The sequence below is a fragment of the Canis lupus genome, chromosome 8 (assembly GCF_048164855.1).
Source record: "Canis lupus baileyi chromosome 8, mCanLup2.hap1, whole genome shotgun sequence".
NCBI lineage: Eukaryota > Metazoa > Chordata > Mammalia > Carnivora > Canidae > Canis > Canis lupus.
In genome coordinates, this window is record NC_132845.1 from 36788854 (window position 1) to 36810455 (window position 21602).

Consider the following 21602-nt stretch of genomic DNA (forward strand, 5'->3'; position numbering starts at 1 on the left):
CAGCGTGGCCTCTGTCCGTCCTCAGGCCAGGTTCCAAGCTGAAGAAGCTGAGGAAGAATGCAGCTCCCAAGCAAGGACGTGCTTCCACACTAACTAGTTCTGGGTTGGGGGTGCTGAGGATTAGGCTCTTTTGACAAAGCCATAAGAATAGTAAGGGGAAGCAGGATGTGTAGTCATCTGGGTCTGCTTAAGGTGGTCCTGCCTGTTAACTGTGGTTCCAGCCTCCCATTCACTTACTGATTTTGCTGGTGTTTCAATTTTATAAGAATGTTTTTGTCACTGGTTGGAATGAAATGATCGGAATGGGCTTTATAGACTTCCACTTTATACTTTGACTTTCTGCTGTGTTTTGTACACAAGAGTTCTTATTTTTAACACGTGGTTACATCTAAATGTTCACTAGTGATAACCAATTTTTTCCTTTCCTGGCCCTTTCAGACAAAGTGTAAATTATAGCCTCTTGCAGTGACCACTGGCAGGATGATCACTGATGGACTGACATTTGCTTGGGTGGACATGGCAAGGCTCAGCTATCAGTCTGTTCTCCAGGATTGGTTGGAAGATGCTGGTGACCCCCCCTTGTGCCACGGCTGAAACTTTACATAGCCTGCGAAGTGCACAGTCCTCAGGCCGCCAGTAGTGGGATCAGTGGGAAATGTGGGAAATTTTAGGTTAGGGGTATGTGGAATATGATAAGGAAACAGAAGCCAAGCATTCCTACCATGGAGCTTGTAGAATAGTCCAAATGCTTTCGCTACAGGCTTTGCCACTTTTTGTGTGGCATAAATCTATAGCCACTTACTTATTTTACTGTTTGAAAACATATTTTATTTTGCAAGTAAATGCTTTTGTCAGTAATGAGATATGAAAAATAAACTTAAATGCCTATTTAATGAAAAATTAAGTATTCAATATCTATTTTCCAAGAAGGTTCAGATGAATGTATAACTTGCATAAAGATAGTAGTTGGCATTTACTCTCTGCCATGGAACTGTCTGACACTGCATGAAAACCAAAAGACACAGATCTGCTGAACAAGCACCAGCATCTACATCAAAAGTACTAATTATTTTAAGGGAATTTTTACCTCAGGAGAACGACTTAGTAAAGGTAGTTGTCAAAGGTGTTTTTCATATCACCCTGTAAAGCATAAATTTACATTTAGGTGAATCTAGTAACAGCTGTGCCAAATTAATTTTTCCTTTTTCTCTATTCTTGTTCCGTATGTGTTTGTACACATATAAAAGTGAAACTCTATTTACAGAACTAATTCACAAGTTTTTAAGTAAGATCAAATTGATATCAAAGTGATCAGATGCTTCAGATAGAAAATCAGATAAGTTAACTGCAAAAATGGGTGAATTTCTTTCACCCAGTTCATAAATTAAAAGTAAGGCTCAGGTGGCACATTTTGTCAAACATGAAACATCTGACATTATTGTAAGTGCTATTGTAAATTCAGTGAAAAAGCTCAACATTGAAAATAACTTTTGATGATAATAATAAAGTCCAATATTAATGGAGTACATTATGTGAAAACAATATTTTTTTCTAAATTAAAAGAAAAACAACATACAAAGTAGAAATGCCCTGGGGATTGAGTGTAGGCCACAAATAACTCATTGATGTGTCCAAAACAAACTGCAACATTCTGTTGTACAAAATAAAAAGAGTGAAATTTTCAAATATTTTTAGATACATAGAATAACTGGCCGATAACTGTGAAGAGGTAATTGGTAAAACAAAATCATTAGAGTGGGCCCTCATGACTAGTCCAGTATGACTGGTATCCTTACGAAAGAGGATATTAGGACTGAGACACACACAGAGGGGACTATGTGAAGACACAGGGAGAAGATGGCTCTCTACAAGCCAAAGAGAGAGGCCTCAGAAGAAGCCAATCCAGCGGATACCTTGATCTTGGACTTCTAGCCTCCAGAACTTTGAGACAATAAAATTCTGTTGTTTAAGCTGCCCAGTTTATAACATTTTGTTATGGCAGCCCTAGTAAACTCATACAGAAGGTATCAGCATTTTCAAAATAATTAACTATGAAGAGCGACTTTGAGGATTTCAGGAAATATTATGAAAAAAAACTAAAAATAATAAAACCCTATTGAAAAACTCCATTCTTCAGAAAATGTCAGTGATACTGAATTAGAAATATGGATGAGAAACTGATTGAAACTTATCAGTATATAGCAAGAATAGTTAGTTAGATTATTGTTCATTTTATTAAAATCATTTTCTTTTCTTTTCTTTTCATCATATGTGTACTCTTTAATCCCCATCCCCTATTTCACCCATTCCCCTACTCACCTCCCCTCTGGTGAGACAAACCTTCAGTTTGTCTTCTATAGTTAAGAGTTTATTTCTTGTTTTATTTCACTCTCTCTTTTCCTTCGCTCTTTTGTTTTGTTTCTTAAATTCCACATATGAGTGAAATCATATATTTGGTTTTCTCTGATTGACTTATTTCAGTTAGCATAATACTCTCCAGCTCCATCTACGTCATTGTAAATGGCAAGATTTCACTCTTTTTTATAGCTAAATAATATTCTATTGTATATAAACATCACATCTTCTTTATCTATTCCATCAATTGATGGACGTTTGAGGTGCCTCCATAATGGGGTTATTGTAAATAATGTTGCTATAAACACAGAGGTGCATGTATCCGTTTGAATTAGTGTCTTTGTATTTTGGGGAGTAAATATCCAGTAGTATGATTACCTGTTCATAGGGTAGTTCTAGTGTTAATTTTTTGAGGAATCTCCATGCTATTTTCCACAGTGTCTGCAATGTATAACAAAAATGATTACATTTTTAAATTTCGATTTACTCTGCAGACGTATATTATTTTTTTAGAAAATATATTTTTGAAAAGTTTCATTGGAAGTATTTAATAAGTTTATTTGTATAGCAAAGCAATCAAAAATCAATATTCCCAAAGTGAAATAATTCCAACGTCCCTTTCACTCTCCAATGTCTGGGTTTGGATGATGATTCCGTGAAGGGATTCAGAATTGTAGGTCAGACCTGGCATCACAGAGCCCGGCGCTCGGCGCATACCGCCCCGCGCCCTCGGGGTTCCCCAGCCCTGGGCTCCACGCCCCCTCCCGCCAATCCTTAGACGGGCGCTGTCCGCAGGCCAGAGCCCGGCCGGCCGCGCCTTCCCTCGCCCCAACCGCAGCCCGAGGCCGCCCCCGCTCCCAGCGCACACGGCTGCCCCGGACCGCACCCGACCTGGGGAGCTGGCGCCGCAGGCCCGGGGCGCCACACGGACGCCGCCGCCCTCTCCCGACTTCTGCGCAGCGCACCCAGACCCCGGAGCCCTGGTGCACAGGCCCCCACCGCGGAGCCCGCACAGTCCAGACACCTCTCCGCGCCCTCCCCTGCGGAGCCAGCGCCCCGCCCCCGGGCCCTGTCCGCCCCGCCCCCGGGCCCTGTCCGCCCCGCCCCCGCCCCGCCCCCGCCCCGCCCCGGGCCCTGTCCGCCCCGCCCCCGCCCCGCCCCCGGCCCCCTGTCCGCCCCGCCCCCGCCCCGCCCCCCGGGCCCTGTCCGCCCCGCCCCACCCCCCTGGGCCCTGTCCGCCCCGCCCCCGCCCCGCCCCCGGGCCCTGTCCGCCCCGCCCCCTAGCGGCCGCCAGGAGAGCGCATTGTGGCTCCGCGCTCCGTTCCCTCCCCTCCGCCCCTTCTACAGGCCCCATCCTGCGGGTGGCGGGGGCCCTCTCCCCAACCCCTTCAAGGAGTGTCTTCAAGGGTGGTGGAACGTTGAGCTGAGGGCTCGGCCGAGGCGCCGAAATCTCCGCTTATGGAGATGAAGTGGCCGCAGGAAGCTGGCCTGTGGGCAAGGCAGCTTGGGATAGAAGGCGACAGGGTGGGGTGCGCCCAGCAAGGAAATCCCCATCCCTGTCCCCGTAACGAGGTGACTAACTGTAAAGTGACACTCCGTGAATTGGAGGTGTCGGTGACCAATGCCTCGTGCACTAAACAATTCTCGCAGCTACCTGCGCCCTTCCTCCAGACGCTGGCTGGGTGATCTATTGCCAAAGGCTGTTAAGAGTTTTTCAGGACCTCTGCGCGAGCATCCAACATCCCTGAAGTGGCCTGAGCCGTCAAGCAAGACAAACGCTGGCCGGAATTCAAGGGAAATAGCGCACCTTCAGCCGGTTGGAGGGAGCGTCAGGCTCTGCCCAGGAAACTCACCAGGGAAGTACAGACCCTTACTGGCACCACTGCCTGCCACTGCGGCTCTAAGGACTCTCTGGGCCCTGGGCGCTAGCCCATGTGGGCCACCACCGTGTAGCCAGGGGCAGTCACCACTATTCTCAGCAACATGGGGCAGGGTTTAAAAACTATATGGGGGATCCCTGGGTGGCGCAGTGGTTTGGCGCCTGCCTTTGGCCCGGGGCGTGATCCTGGAGACCCGGGATCGAATCCCACATCGGGCTCCCGGTGCATGGAGCCTGCTTCTCCCTCTGCCTGTGTCTCTGCCTCTCTCTCTGTGTGTGTGACTATCATAAATAAATAAAAATTTAAAAAAAAAATAAAAATAAAAACTATATGGGAGGATCCCTGGGTGGCTCAACCGTTTGGCGCCTGCCTTTGGCCCAGGGCGCGATCCTGGAGTCCTGGGATCGAGTCCCGCGTCGGGCACCCGGCATGGAGCCTGCTTCTCCCTCCTCCTGTGTCTCTGCCTCTCTCTCTCTCTCTCTCTGTCTATCATAAAATAAATAAATAAATCTTTAAAAAAATAAATAAAAACTATATGGTCTCATTCATTTGGGGAATATAAAAAATAGTGAAAGGGATTAAAGGGGAAAGGAGAGAAAATGAGTGAAAATATCAGTGAGGGTGATGGAACATGAGAGACTCCTAACTCTGGGAAAGGAACAAGGGGTGGTGGAAGGGGAGGTGTGCGGGGGGTTGGGGTGACTGGGTGACGGGCACTGAGGGGGGCACTTGACGGGATGAGCACTGGGTGATATGCTATATGTTGGCAAATCGAACTCCAATAAAAACATATACAAAAAATAAAATAAAAATAAAAATAAATAAAAACCTTCTGGTCAAAATTTCCAAGTGCCCAGAACTGATCAGGCAAGACTGTGGGACCAGATGCCCAGACCAAAGTCTCCTCACTGACATTTGTTCCATTCTTATACTGCTGTCTCTAGGTCCTCACTCCACTCTTTTTTTTTTTTTTTTTTTTTTACCTCCCTATCAGAGTTATCATTTGGATCTCAATAGGTGGCCACTTCCTTCAGCTGAGGCATTTCACAAAATGGGTTCTAAATAACACTAGCATTTTGTAAGCTAGTAATAGACTTAACACATTTGGGGAAATGCTATCCTATATTCATGCTATGTGTGGGCCACAGATTTGATTCTATACTTTTGGTAGCTAATGAAAGATAGGAAGTGAGTTACACAATTTATACTGTCCAGAAAGTCAGAAAAAAAGAACACAGCAAAACAATTTAGATTCTAGGAGCAGAAATATACTTCTCCCATGATATTTATAAAGAGAACTCTAACACTGTATAATGTTAGGATGAACAGTCTTATAATAAACACAGGCCTATTTTATATATGGATGCTCCCAATAGCATCCCTCAGAAGAAAGGGAGGACCTAACTGCAACCAATCAAAGCAAACCTATGGGAAGCCTGTAACAGAAAAGCCATATCTGAGCTCTCTGCCAGGCTCTCTAGAGCCGGATTGTCCAATACAGTAGCCACTAGTCACAGCTGGTTACTGAACACTTGAAATCTGGCTAGTCCAAATGGAGATGGGAATTTAAGTATGAAATACACCTCAGATTTTGAAGACTCACTAGGGGAAAAAATCTCAATAACTTATGTATAAATTATATAAGTGAGTAGAGCAGTCCCATGATGAAATGATAATAGTATAGATAGATTAGATAAAACATTTAATTTCAACAGTTCCATTTTACTCTTCTGAAGGTAGCTATTAAAAAATTAGAGTTACATATGTGGTTCTTAATATATTTCTATGGAACAGAGCTGCAATGTTTCTTGAAATATAGACTCTAAGATATCAATAAATACGTATGACAAAAGGATACTATGGCTTAATGATTTGGGAAACACTGTTTGCACTTAGCCCCTTCATTATGTGTTCTGTAGGACGATAATGCAACGTCATAAGTTTCAAACTTGGGGGGTAATTCCATAAATTAACACATTTAAGGAATGCCAGAATAAGCATAGAGGGTTTCTCACAACTTTTTTTTTTTTTAAGATTTTGTTTATTTATTCATGAGAGACACAGAGAGAGAGGCAGAGATAGGCAGAGGGAGAAGCAGGCTCCCTGCAGGGAACTCAGTGCAGGACTCGATCCCAGGACCCCAGGATCACAACCTGAGCCAAGGCAGACGCTCAACCACTGAGCCACCCAGGTGTCCCTCTCATGACTCTTAATATAATGATAATAAGGATTTTCCAAGAGCAGTTTCTCATACATAGCATTTCTTCAACATCATCAGTCAAAGAACTCCTATTCATCATGAACTTAACGTTCCATTGATGTCATTCTGAAGATCAATTTAGGGAACCCAGGGGCCTTACCCCAGGCCCTAAGCTTCCCTATATGACTTGTGGTTTGGCTCTGAAGTCTTTCCCCTGGCTTTTTTTCCTCCAACTAACATCCTAACTGGTATTTTCACCTGATTTCAAGTCCTTCTCCCAGACTAAACGAATCTGATTCTTTGAGACCACCCTTTTTATGTTAACTTTAGCTACATAATAAACCACCTCAAAATATAATGCCTTTAAAACAGCCACAATTTCACTTGCTACAACATGGGTGAACTTTGAGGACATTATGCTGAGTGAAATAAGCCAATTGTTGGCAAGATGAAAAAGTTCTAAAGATTTGTTACATAACAATGGGATTAGAGTAAACACTATTAAACTATACCCTTAAAAATGGTAAAGAGGATAAATTCTATATGTTTTTTACTAAAATTTCAAAAAATGAAATTTAAATTTAAAGATGCCAGCAGCAATTGGTTCACTACTCTATGGGTCAGCAGTTTGACCTAGGTTGAACTGGGTACTTTTTCTATTGGTCTTGGCTGGGCTCCCTCATGCATCTATGGTCAGAGGCAGTTAAGGAGATGGGCTTCTGGGAGTTGCCCGGCTGTCAGCTAGGGCCGTGAGCATGACTAGCCACATGTTTCTCACATTTCCTCTATCTAGCCCTGCTCACGTGGCAATCTTGGTATTCTAAGACTGTGAGAGCCAAAGCGTCATGGACTGTTCCGGACAAGGCCCTGAAATCACCAGTGTCACTCCAGCTGCATTCAGTTAATCGAAGCAAATCACAAGGCCAGCTCAGATTCAAAGGGTGGGGGAAGAATCTCTGTCTCCCAGTACAAAGAGCTCAAAATCACTGTGGCCATTTTTTAATGCTCCACACTTGTCCCATATTCCCACTGATGAAGGAGAAAGGACTGTCTCTATGCGGCAATGAGGAGCCATTAAAATCCCTATCACCACCACCACCACCACCACTAGGGACTTGGGGCCATATACTGACCAGATTTAAAAGGAAATGAAATGTGAGGCCACAGTACAGTGTCACAGATGATAAACTCTGAGAGCAGTGGTAGTGGATAATGGAATGGAGGGTACTGAGAAGAGGAGACACTCTGGCACCAAAGGGGAAGAGCACTATATCTTGGTGATCAATGGGTTGTGGAGAGTAGAGGAAGGGATAAGTCAGAGAGACTACTGTGCTGTGAGCCTCAGTAACCAGGAGAAATTTGGAACCATTTACAGAAATGACAATGGGAAGAGTGCTGGACTAGGTGAAAAACCCACCTGGGGAGGGGCACTCATTAGGCTCAGGGTCTGGTGGGCAGGTCTGCTATGCTGGGGGCAGCCAAGACTGTGGGATAGAGCCTGAGCAGAGAGAAACAAAGCTAGGGCCACTTCAACAAAAGAAGTCTAGGAGAAAGTAGGAAGAATAGGAACAGGGAAATAAAGAGGAGTAAAAGAAGTAATAATGAATTTGGGGGCAAAATGACAGAATAGGCTACATGCCTCTATGCCTTTGCTTAAGGAGGGACCTTTCTTCTTACATTGAATGAATGCAAATAATGACTGCAAACAATGAATGAATACAAATGTAGTCAATGCTTCTGCCCATCAAAGAAAGTGTGAAATAGTGCTTCACTATCAAACAGAGCATAACCCACTACATAAACCATTTTGAATTATGTAACGTACTCTGTAATGGAGCTTAAAGGTGTGGTTCCTGGGCTTGAGGCCAATCTTTTCTCATAAAGTAAAATCAAGATAGTATCGTTTCCTGGCCAACAATGGGGCTCTTAAATTGGTTTGAGCTTTGTGAGCACTACCAAGGTCAACATTTACTTTAGAGGCAATCACAAAAAAGAAGAATCTGATAAGTCATGAGAGAGGAGGAGAGTCTTAGAAGGTAGGTTTGATGGGGTGGTGTCTACTACTGAAGCAGGATGACCAATCTTACTGTCCTCACCGGCAAGAACCATCACAACTCTGTGTCTGTGAGACACTCTCTCCCTCTTATTGTTTTGCCCCTTTAAAAGTTTCAAACAAATTACCTGAGATGATTATCTTTGGCAAAAGTACAGGGACATAGTCTCCTCCCCAGTGATAGGGGACTGCCCCGCATCCTCCCTTCCTTCGAAAGCCTCAAGGCTATGGTACCTTAATGATCTCATGAATGGGAGAATAGGGGAGTGGGCTTCCAGAAGAAACCATGAAGCTTTATCAGCCTCAGTAGGTTGGGAGTCTATAGAGAGTATTAAAACGACTCATGGAGTAAAACAATAAAATTTTCCTACTATAAGTGAAGCACTAGTTTACAAAGTCTGCTCTTCCTCTAGTTCTATTATTCTCCATGTCGCTTTAAGATCTGCTTCTTGTGGGGAGGTCTGGGTGGCTTAGTGGTTGGGCCTCTGCTTCGGCTCAGGGTGTGGTCCTGGAGTCCCGGATCGAGTCCCACGTCGGACTCCCGGCATGGGGCCTGCTTCTCGCTCTGCCTGTGTCTCTGCCTCTCTGTGTGTGTGTCTCTCATGAATAAATAAAATATTTTAAAAAAAATATCTGCTTATTTTGTTTGCAGTTGGCATAGGTATGCATTCTTGCGATGGATCACCATATTATTTGTCTTTGTCTTCATAATTTGGAAATTCAGAATGGCCCTTTGTCCTTCTACTTCAAACAAAGGTCATTAATTAATCTTTTTAGAGAGTTTGAAATTCCTTAACCAAATTTACAAGATTGGGATCATGGACCTAAAAATCCCAAAGCTGAAACCAACTGGTCTTAAAAATGAATGTTAACAATGAAAAATAATATGGAGAAGCCATACACATGTTGCCTTCAGCGCTGTTAAAGCGTTTTCAAATCTTCATCTTACTGGGTCTTTAAAACAGCTCTTCCCTGAGAGGTGGACAGGAAAGGCATTAACACCCCAGCTCACAGACCAGTTAACTAAGAGGTAAGCCGTAGGACTCATCCTAGGAGATACGGAGTTTGTGGAGGAATCCGCAGCGGAAGCCAGGACTCTTGACTGCTAGTAGATGGCGAATTTCCCCAGGTGAGATTCTCCTTAGGGAGCTAGCTTTTTATTTTTATTCTTTTAATTTTTATTTATTTATGATAGTCACACATGGTGGGGGGGGGGAGAGAGAGAGAGAGAGAGAGAGAGAGAGAGAGAGAGGCAGAGACATAGGCAGAGGGAGAAGCAGGCTCCATGCACCAGGAGCCCGACGTGGGATTCGATCCCTGGTCTCCAGGATCGCGCCCTGGGCCAAAGGCAGGCGCCAAACCTCTGCGCCACCCAGGGATCCCCGGGAGCTAGCTTTAAGTGCTGGGTAGACTTCCACCATTATCCTTTCTGCGTTTAATTTCCAAATGGATAAAATGGAAGTAATAATAGGACTTACCTCATAGGGTTTTGGTGAGGATTAATAAATGAATTTAGTAAATTACTCAGAGCAGTGCTTGGTATATAAAAGTGCTGAGTAAGCATTAGTAATTGCTATTGTTAACATGTAGAAGAGGCTAGAATACGTCTAAATCACAGTTTACTAACTATAAGTTTTCATTTCAGGCTTATGACATTGATTTCTAAGGTTCTTTCATTTTCCCTTGGAGGGACAGAGCCACCTCTAAGAGATATCTTCCTGAATTGCCTGCTAATTATGGGTTTGCCACAGTACACAAGGTTCTCATGCAGATCTTCCCCCTCCCTTTGAGACTTAAACAGGAAAGTTATCCGGAAATCTGTGTTTTCTGAAGCTACTTATGGTCCTCTGGGCAGCTTTCCTGCAATAGTTTCTCATTCTTCCAGTAAAAGGTTCTGCCTACCAGCTGACACTACTTCACCACCTGGGCCTAGTACTGGTCAGGCCTGAGGCACTTCAACCCTGAGGTTATCAACCCCTGCCTCTGTACTCACCTGAAGTGGGATACAAGATGAGATCACTGTCTGTGAATGCAGTATGTTACTCCGGGAAGCTTTCAATGACCTGAAAATGAGTAAATAGTGAAAGGATCAAAATCCTTTAACCTTCAAGAACAGTTTGAGCAAAACCTTCCAGAGTAGGCTCTAGGCTGCAATTCCAAATAGGCCAACAAAGCAGAACACAGTTCAGTTCCAAGCTTTCTTATTATTTCCAGCAGAGTGGTGACTCTAAAATTAAGAGGAATGGATGGCTTTCAAGAGGTGGTTGTCAATTAGTTCAGTTGCCAAGGAAATTTAGCAAAGTCCAAGTACTTGTAGACTCAGATGAAAACAATCTTCCACTTGGAAACCACATAAAGCTGGCATTGATGACACACTTGGTGTCCTTAGGGACTTCACTCCAAGGGGAGTAATTGCAACTGTAGAGACATTGAAACATACCAATCCCAGGCCACCTACTCCAACCACTCTCACAATAACAATGAGAATGAAGAAAACCAGTATGAGAGACTGCATCAGACTTTTCCTGCCTTCTCAATCCTTATAACTAATGTTGAAATGAATGATCTTTTGTTCTGACCAACAAATCTTTGCTTTTTTTCCCTCAGAAACAGCCACCTGAAAAACTCTTCTGGCTTTTGGTGTCTAGAAGTTTAGACTGTTTTTTGATATGACTTCCTACAGATTTTACTACAAGGTACTGGGACCACCAAGGCATGTCTTCTTTGCGTTTCCCTCAACTTCTCTGCCATGGTTTCCACTTCTGAGAACTGCAGAACTTCATTGCCTCAGTCATCAAATTCCTGCATTGGGAGGAATGGGAGTACTCCGGCTCTCATGGAACCTCTCCTCAGGACAAGCATTTCTTCACTTTCCTGGTACAGGGGATCCATATTCCATATCATTTTGACTGGAAAGCCCACAGCTAGTCTCCTATGAAAAATCACTGAAAACCTAGCTTGTTATGATCTCAGTTGGAGATGGAGGATCCTATTCCAGTAAGGATACTGAAGAATGAAAAATGGGAAAGGTTAATTTAATTCAAAGAGTAGTCATGGAAGTCAACTCAGAGTTGATACTCATAGACTTTCTCCTATTTGTATATAAGAAACATGTGAAGCTTATGAATAGGAAGCCAAGCAGATCAACAAGCCCAAGTTGATGGTTACTGCCATGGTAATCACTGGCATCTCCAACATCTAGTCTGGCTATGAGATCCCACAGATGTCTTGGTGAGTGACAGCTTGTCCCCATCGCCTCTGTGTGTCACTTGTTCAATGAGTATGAGACATACTCATCTTTAGTCTGCCTGATGATCAGAGAACTTGTTTAGAAAGTGTTCATGAACTGAACCCAAACAAATAAAGCTTTATTATCCAAAATAAAGTTAAAATATGAGCTTAAGTAACTTTTAAAAACTAGAGGTTGTATTAATCAGGGTTCTTAATTTTGTTTTTTTTTAGAGCACATAACATAAAATTTTCTACCTTAACCATTTTTTTAAAAAGATTTTATTTATTCATTTGACACACACAGAGAGGAAACATAAGCAGTGAGTAGCTGCAGAGGGAGAGGGAGAAGTAGGGAGCCCCACCTGGGGCTTGATCCCAGGACCCAGGGACAATGACCTGAGCCAAAGGAAGACTCTTAACTGACTGAGATACCCAAGTGTCCCACATCTTAATCAATTTTAAGTGTACGGTTCATTAGGGATAACTGTAATCACATTATTATGCCACAGATCTCTAGAACTTTCATCTTGAAAAACTGAAAGTCTATACACATTGAACAGCAGCTGCCCCTTTTCCCTCACCCCCAGCCCCTGGTATCCACCATTCTAATTTCTGTTTCGAAGAGTTTGGCTACTTTAGGTACCTTGTATAAATGAAATCATTAAGTATTTGTCTTTTTGTGACTTCGTTCACTTAGCATAATGTCCTCAAGATCCATCCATGTTACAAATGGCAGGATTCCTTCTGTTTCATGGCTAAATAATTTTCCATTGCATGTGTGCCTGTGAGTATTTGTGTATATTGTGTACCATATATAGACAGATGATAGATAGATAGATAGATAGATAGATGTAGACATATAGATGTCACATCTTCATCCATTCATCTGTTGACAGACATTTTTGTTTCCATTATCTTGTATACTGTGAATAATGCTGCAATAACATGGAGTGCAGATGTCTTTTCAATATCCTATGTTCATTTCCTTTGGATACAGACCCAGAAATGAAATTGCCAGTGGTTCTATTTTTAATTTTTTTATGAACTTCCTTACTGTTTTCCACTGTGGCTGAGCCAATGTACATTCCTACCAACAGTGCACAAGCATTTTTCTTTTCTCCACATTCTTGTAAACACTTGTTCTTGTGTCTTACTGATAGCCACTCTAACAGGTGTGAGGTGGTATCTCAATATGGTTTTGATTTGCACTTCCCTGATGATTGGTGATGTGGAGCATCTTTTCATCTACCTTTTGGTCATGTACCTTTAGATGATTTCTTTGAACATTTTTGCCTATTTTTAAGTTGGATTTTTTGGAGGGTTTTTTGTTTTTGAGTTATAGGAGTTCTTTATATATTTTGGATATCAACCCTCAATTTATGGTTTGCAAGTATTTTTTTTTTCTTCCATTATGTAGGTTGCCTTTTCATTGTGCTGATTGTTTTTTTGCTGTGAAGATGTTTACTTCTTTGTCTTGCCTAATGTCTCTGGCTAGGACTTCCAGTATTATGTCAAGTAGAAGCGGCAAAAGGAGGAATCCTTGCCTTATTCCTGATCATACAGGGAAAGCTTTCAGCTTTTTACCATTGAGTATAATGTTAGCTGTAGGCCTTTTTTTAAAAAAAAATTATTTATTTATTCATGAGAGACAGAGAGACAGAGGCAGAGACATAGGAAGAAGGAGAAGCAGGCTTCCTGCGGGGAGCCTGATATAGGACTCAATCCTAGGATCCTGGGACCATGACCTGAGCCAAAGGCAGGTGCTCAACTGCTGAGCCACCCAGGTGCCCCTGTAGGCTTTTTATACATGGTCAGAGTTCTTAGTTTAGTATAATAAATTATACTCAGGCTAATGGAGCTTATTAAAGATGTGTTTTGACCCACAGAATCTCTGGAAGACTGAGAGACTGAGAGAAACAGTGCCTTTCTACTGTGGGAGCAGCTCTAGTTGAGATAGCACAGTGTCTGTCTACAACCAATGACACTCAGTACTGGACGTCAGCAGCTTACCAGTGCTGCCCTGGAAGAATAAGTCACATTCGCCATTGCACTTCTTGGAAGGTGGATTCTCTCACATAAGGCCACTTCTCATGTTACTTACTTTGTAATGCAAGACTCCCACTGATTGGCAGATTGTGGGTCACAGGCCTGCTCACTAGCTGTGTGGGAGACAGGAAATATAAGTTTCTTACTTCTACTTGGAAAAGTGGGATTCACAAGGAAGAAATTATCAAACCGTAGGTATAGTGTACAAAGATGTTGGATGACCACAAACGACAAATACCAACTACAGTAATAAAAGGATTAGAGTTAGTAGGTGTATTGCAGATAAACATCACACTTTCTTATTTTAGCAGAAGTCAAGAAAATTCTACCTAGATAGTATAAATCAACAGTGAGAGCAACTGGGAACATGCAGACCTGGCTAGACGAAGATCCCTCAGTGCTTACAAAGTTTTGCACAAATAAGCATACCAGACCGAAATAAAATCAATAGGACAGAGTCCTGGATGAAGGCTACTTTTCCCATTTTGCCTGTTTTTACTCCCTAAATCATATCTCTAATAATGAAGAATGCTTTGCTCTGAAGAGCTTTATGCTATGGTTTTTGAAGATAAGAAAAGGATTCATTGAAGTATATGTCAATTTAATCATTGTTATTTCTTTCCCCTTTCTTACCAAGATTTACATTTCTCTTCAATGAAGTTCTGCAGCTTCACTATTTTAGTTTATATTTAATTTTCTGTTTAGGTATGGTTTTATTTTTTTCCCTTTGACAATGTCATTTTCAATCTGAGGACTCACACAACTTTTTTCAATTCTTACCCTTTATCTTTTTAAAGATCAACCTTAGTTTTGGCGGAAATAATACATGTACATAAATTAGGAGTTAAAAATACTACAAAGTTACAAAATAAAAACAGCAGTTCCCTAGAAGGTTATCTCCATCAGCTATATTTCTTAGTACTTATTAGTGTCATGTATTCATTAGCCATTATTTGTACAAATGAAAGAAGAGACAGAATAATTTTGTAAATCACAAGTAGAAATGCTCTTTATAATAACAAAGTATTTTATTTTACTTGAGTTTAAAATAATAATATGAAAATTGCTGAATTTCATACACTTTTTCAATAAAATTTATATAATTACTTACTGAGCACCTACTAGATTTCAGGCACAATTCAATGTATTAGAATACAAAAATGAGAGAAAGATCCCTGTCCATCATGGAGCTTACATTTTAGCCAGGAAGGCAGATATTAAATAATAAATATAATAAATACATGAACTATACAGTATGCTGGATGCTGAAAAGTGTTATAAAAAAAATGGAAGGAACAGGGGCTGGAGGCTTCCAGGGGAGAAGTCACTGTTTGAAATGGGGTGGTCAGCCAGTTTCTTAGGTGCATTACCTACGTGCTTGCTTTAATGCTCTGCTGTTAACGTGTCGGATTCTTAATAATTTTTGAACATGGGGTCCCACGTTTTCATTTTATATGGAGCTCACAAATTAACTGAATAAAGGGATGAAGATGTTAGCCTTGTGGCTATCTGGGGGACAGTGTTGTGGTGGGAAAGATTCATACAAAGCTCCTAAGGAAAAATTACTGACATACTGAAGGAGACCAGTCTGGAGAAAAGGGAGCAAAGGCAGAGGGGGTTGAGGAGCAAGTTATAAGAGATATCGTCAGGAGTGAACAGATTGTTTAAAGCAGCAGTTGGCAAACTTGTTCTGTAAAGGGCCAGTTAGTAAATATTTTAGGCTTTGTGGGCCATATGGTCTCACTGCTACTACTCAACCCTGCTGTTGTAGTGGTGAAAGCAGCCAGAGACAATGCATAAACGAATATGCATGGCTGTGTTCCAATAAAAGGTTATTTATGGATGCTGAAATTTGAATTTTGCATAATTTTCATGTGTCACTACATGTCCTTCTTTGTTTTTTTTTTTTCCCCACTCATTTGAAAATGTAAAAATCATTCTTAGCTCCCAGGCTACTGTACAAAAAATAAGCAAAGGTCACATTTGGCCCTCAGACAGTAGCTTGCAGATCCATGGCTTAAGGCTTTACAGAGCATTATAAAGACTTCTGCCTTTATTTTGAAGCAATGAGGAGACATTGAAAGCTTTTAAGCAGACAAATGATTTTACTTCTATTTTAAAATAATTTGGCTGCTTTGCTGAGAATGTAGCTTGGAGGCTATTGCAGTGATTTAGGCGAGAGATGATGGCTCAGAATAGGGTAGCAGCAGGAGAGAGTGGTCAGAAGTTATTGAATTTAGGCTCTGTTTTAAAGCTTTTTTTTTTTTTTTAACTAAACAGATTTCTTCATGGACTGTATGTAGAGTATGGCTGGGAGAGGGAAGGATTCAAGAATAATCCTAGCATTTTGACCTGAGAAATTACAAATATAGAGTTGCCATTGACTGAAATGAGAAAGCTGAAGGGTTCTGGAGGAGGATTATGATCTCAGTTTTGGACATGTTAAATTAAGATTCCTATTGGATTTCTAGTAGGAAATGTTGAGAAGGCAGGTGGACATGAAAGTTTTGGAGGTTGAAATGTAGTTAATATTTAAAGTCAATAAACTGGATGAGATCTTTATGAGATAAGTGTGGAAAGGGAAAGGAAAGAGTCCAAGGGCTGAGCCCTGGGCATTCCAGAGGCTGCAGAGAAAAGTAGCAATGAGTAATGAAGACCAAAGAGGGAGAGATGCATGAGGGAGAACACAAGAGAGTTCAAGAGTCTGGAAAGAGGAAAAAGTGATCAACTGTGTCTAATACAGCCAGTTTGGTTAAGTAGGGTGTGCTCTGTGAGTGACCATGAGATTCAACATGTCAGTCATACCCAGAGCAGAGGCAGTACCTTGCTTGGTGGCAAAAGCTTGAGTGGAGTAGGTTTAATAAAGAATGGAAGGAAAAGAATTGAAAATAGAATATACAAATCCATCTGATGTGCCTCAAAGGAAAGCAAAGAATTGGGTTAAGAATGAAAGATGAGGGATCCCTGGGTGGCGCAGCGGTTTGGCGCCTGCCTTTGCCCCAGGGTGCGATCCTGGAAACCCGGGATCGAATCCCACATCGGGCTCCCGGTGCTTGGAGCCTGCTTCTCCCTCTGCCTGTGTCTCTGCCTCTCTCTCTCTCTCTCTGTGACTATCATAAATAATAAAAAAAAAAGAAAAAGAATGAAAGATGATGGAAAATAGGAGCTGGACTTATGTGTTTAAGCTCATGCTTCAATATTAGAGGTATGAAAACTAAACATTTAACACTCTTCCAATACTTTCACCTCTAGACTTTGTTATTTTCATTTGCTCAAAAATTTTAATATCACTTCATTTTATAGAACTAAACCTTTTTTTTTTTAGAACTAAACTTTTATGTTTAAATTAACACAATGCTCATGATGAGTACTTTTACTACAGTTTCTCTAACACTGAATTCTCCAGTTCATCTCCTCCTTTGTTTTGGTTTTGCTTACCAAGAAGGGCTTGAAGTTGTGGTCTTCTGTTTTCCCACAGGTATGAAAATGCCTGACTATTGCTTTTATACTTGATCTATAGCTTGTTAGACATAGAGTTCTTGGCTCACTCATTTTCTTAAAATTTTATATCAGTTCTTTTTAGAAAAAAAATATGCCATTGCATATTGAGATATTTCTGCTCCTATGGCTTTTCATTTACTTTTTGTTACTGTTGTTGTTGTTGGCTGATTTTGCAGCTGAAAAGTTTTATTTAAGTTGTGTTGTGGCTGCTACAGACAGAGTCCCCTCACATGTGAGAATGTCTGCCTGTTCCTTTTTTACTTGCAAAATTTCTCAGCAGAGTATGATATGACAGGTTAATACTTTCTTTTCATCAGAACTCTGTAGGTGTAGACAAAACCTCTTAGCACTATTTCAAATTTTCACTGCCTTACTTTTTAACTTCAGCCACAACTGCAACAAGCCATCTGCATAAGTTTCAATCACCTTCATGGAGTTGTAGTACCTTGCTTCAGGCATGTGTGATGCGTTTCTGGCTCCTTATATGGGGCTTCATAGATATAGGCTTCCACTAAAGTATTGACAACCTACACATGCAGAGGAGTTAATCTCATCTCTGGGATGTCAAAGGACCACGGTCTTTGCACTTTCCTTCTCTGGGTGGTCTAGAAACACATTTCATAAGACTTCTAAGACACTCCCAAGGGACTGAGCATCCAATGGCCTCTAGCAATAACCAACTTAATATATTTTTGTAGTGTTCCTCCCTTTTCTCCCTGCTTGATTCTTTCATCTTTTATTCCTCCTTCCTGGATTCCACTCCCAAATAAATTACTCTCATATCAACTACTTCCAGAAAAACTTAGCCTTAGATAGTAGGCATTGCTCTATTGTGCTCTGACATCAAATATTATTGTGGGAATATTTGAGGCCAGTGAGTACTCACTACCCCTTCATCAACCCACACATTTTAAGTTAGTTGATAAATTTTTCTTTCTGGTGCCTGAAGAACTCAATAACTTAACCAAGACGTGTCTTGGTTATGATGGTTCTTTTTTTTTAATAATAAATTTATTTTTTATTGGTGTTCAATTTGCCAACATACAGAATAACACCCTGTGCTCATCCCGTCAAGTGCCCCCCTCAGTGCCCGTCACCCATTCACCCCCACCCCCCGCCCTCCTCCCCTTCCACCCCCTTCGTTTCCCAGAGTTAGGAGTCTTTATGTTCTGTCTCCCTTTCTAATATTTCCTACCCATTTCTTCTCCCTTCCCTTCTATTCCCTTTCACTATTATTTATATTCCCCAAATGAATAAGAACATATGTTTGTCCTTCTCCGATTGACTTACTTCACTCAGCATAATACCCTCCAGTTCCATCCACGTTGAAGCAAATGGTGGGTATTTGTCGTTTCTAATGGCTGAGTAATATTCCATTGTATACATAAACCACATCTTCTTTATCCATTCATCTTTCGATGGACACCAAGGCTCCTTCCACAGTTTGGTTATTGTGAACATTGCTGCTAGAAACATCGGGGTGCAGGTGTCCTGGCATTTCATTGCATCTGTATCTTTGGGGTAAATCCCCAACAGTGCAATTGCTGGGTCATAGGGCAGGTCTATTTTTAACTCTTTGAGGAACCTCCACACAGTTTTCCAGAGTGGTTGCACCAGTTCACATTCCCACCAACAGTGCAAGAGGGTTCCCTTCTCTCCGCATCCTCTCCAACATTTGTGGTTTCCTGCCTTGTTAATTTTCCCCATTCTCACTGGTGTGAGGTGGTATCTCATTGTGGTTTGGATGTGTATTTCCCTGATGGCAAGTGATGCAGAGCATTTTCTCATGTGCGTGTTGGCCATGTCTATGTCTTCTTCTGTGAGATTTCTGTTCATGTCTTTTGCCCATTTCATGATTGGATTGTTTGTTTCTTTGCTGTTGAATTGAATAAGTTCTTTATAGATCTTGGAAACTAGCCCTTTATATGATGGTTCTTTATCAATTTTTCTTGGAAGATAGCTGACTTAACTGATGATAGCAACCCTTTAACTGATGGGTAGGCTGGCCTCCTGGAGAGGAAGTTGGTTTGCTGCCTCTAGCACCAACAATAGCCTATGACCTAGGGTGTGTTGTAATGCATTCTGGCAGAGAGCTGACATGTGGATCAGGACATCAGCCAAGTTTCCACCTACTAGCAATGCTGTAATCACAAGGGTTAAGATCACACCTGTGGAAAGCCAAATGTTCTCCCAATTGATGAATGCTGAGATAGTGGGTAGAGCTGAAAGCCAAGGTTCTGCTGGTAGAGTCTATATCCTAATATCACTAGGAAGAGGTTGGTTCTTTAGAAATTAATAAGGTTGAAAAACCCCAACATCTAAGGCCCAGGATCTCTCCCTCAGACCTAGATTTATATATAGTCTGTTGTATTGTTGTGGGCTTCCTGAGAAAAAGATGGTCATGAGAGGGTCATTCACATGTATTGGGGATAGAATTCCTTTAAAGGAGGTACTTAAGGTTAAATGAGGTTACAAGGATGGAGCCCCTGATCCAATGGAACTGTGCCATTATAAAAAGAGATACTAAATCTATCTCTGTCTCTATATCCCTTGTGAGAATACAGCCAGAAGACTACTGTCTGCAAGCCAGGAAGAGAGCTCTCACCAGAAGCTGAATCCTGCCAGAACCTTGATCTTGGACTTTCCAACCTCCAGAACCATGAGAAAATAAATTTCTGTTATGTAAATCACCTGATCAGTGGCATTTTGTTATAGCAGCCAGAGCAAACTAAGACAATCTCCAAACCTAACCTGATAGCTATTTCGTGTTTCTTATTACCCACAGAGGATGAGAGCAGAAGAATGAAGAGAAGTGAACACAAAGACAAATTGCTTAAGCCTAGTGTTCACTCCAACTGGTGTGCTAACTGGATTGCTTTCCAATACTATAAATATCCTAAATAGAGCCATTCCCAGCAACAATCCATCTGTTCTCAGCCATCTGTTAGGAACCTAGGAGACTGAGGACAGGAAGTTTTCTGGTGCTGAACAACTGTGATTTGGGGACCCAATCCAGATATCCCTTCCCATGCCCTTTTCTTTTTATTCCCCCAACCCTGTCTTAGCAACTGTGGAATCAGGACTGCTGCCCTAAAGGACAGGTGGAGAATAAGCTGGGTTGCTATCTCACCTGTTGTTGATGGCTTACCTGATTGCATCTTTGCCCATTACCTTTCCCCTGCTGTGGTCCCAATACTCTCCCATGTGGGCATTGAGAAGCCATTTTTACCATGATGTTGGTGCAAAGGAAGTGGTCCAACTATTGCATGACCATGGGAATGGGAAAACTTTGGTGCAGGATTCTCACCACGGTAATGGTCCCAGGTATAAGCAAAATGCCATGGATATTTATGGAAGTAGAAAAAGTCCCTTGCTGAATAGGAAGGAAACTTCTGAAATCATGAGATGTGGAGTGGTGATGCATTCTCACTGTCTTGCATTAGATCCTCCCAGGATAATTCTCAATCAGGTTGTCCCAAGTTGCAACTCTCACAGGTAGTAGACTCTTCTGTTAATCTTCATGCTACTAAATCTATTTTCCCCCAAGCTTTTATTTAAATTCCAGTTAGTTAACATACAGTGTAATATTAATTTCAGGTTAGAACTTAGTGATTCATTACTTACATACAACACCTGGTGCTTATTGCAAGTGCATTCTTTAATCCCCATTACCTATTTCCCCCATCCCCCCACTCACCTCCCCTCTGGTAACCATCAGTTTGTTCTATACAGCTAAGAGTCTGTTTTTTGGTTTGCCTCTTTTCTCTCCTATGTTCATTTATTTTGTTTTTTAAATTCCACATATGAATGAAATCATATGGTATTTGCTTTTCTCTGACTGAATCTATATTCCAGAAGTAGATGCAGCCAGGGAGACCCAGGGTGCCATTTTGGTGATTCCTAATGTCATTATCCTTTTAGAATATTCTATTGAGTTATACCCCCGGGATCTGCCAGTGTAAATCACTGTCAGTGTAAGATCATAGGTCCTAGGCCTAGTAGGCCATGCAGGAGAGATTTATTTCCCTCTGGGATGTTATTTGCTCCATGGTCATTGGAGTTGATATGGGACCAATGTAGTAGCTATTACTTAGTTATATCTTGACCTTTGCACTGCATCTCCCAATAATGGCCTTGTTCAACTCCACAGAATGCTTATGTTCATCAGTAAGGAGAACAACCAATGACTGGATGACACTGGCTGTATGTGGTACTTTCTGGCCTGTATAGCATGTCCATGAGGGGGTCTTCCTCCTTATGAATGCACATACTCCCTGGTCAGTCTCAAGCAAATGAGACCTGTACCCTGCAGAAAGTTCACCCAACCACTCTTAGT

General features: G+C 41.7%; 1 long non-coding RNA gene across 1 annotated transcript in view; it reads right to left on the reverse strand.

Annotated features, from left to right (window-relative positions):
- Nucleotides 1–440: 440 nt before the first annotated feature.
- The window catches only part of LOC140638165 (uncharacterized), a 29013-nt gene continuing 7851 nt past the window's right edge, over nucleotides 441–21602 (reverse strand). The window contains exons 2-4 of the long non-coding RNA XR_012035341.1: nucleotides 10482–10551; nucleotides 2734–2796; nucleotides 441–1140 (exon numbers count right to left, since the gene is read on the reverse strand). This is a non-coding gene — a long non-coding RNA (uncharacterized lncRNA). The remainder of the gene's footprint in view (nucleotides 1141–2733; nucleotides 2797–10481; nucleotides 10552–21602) is intronic.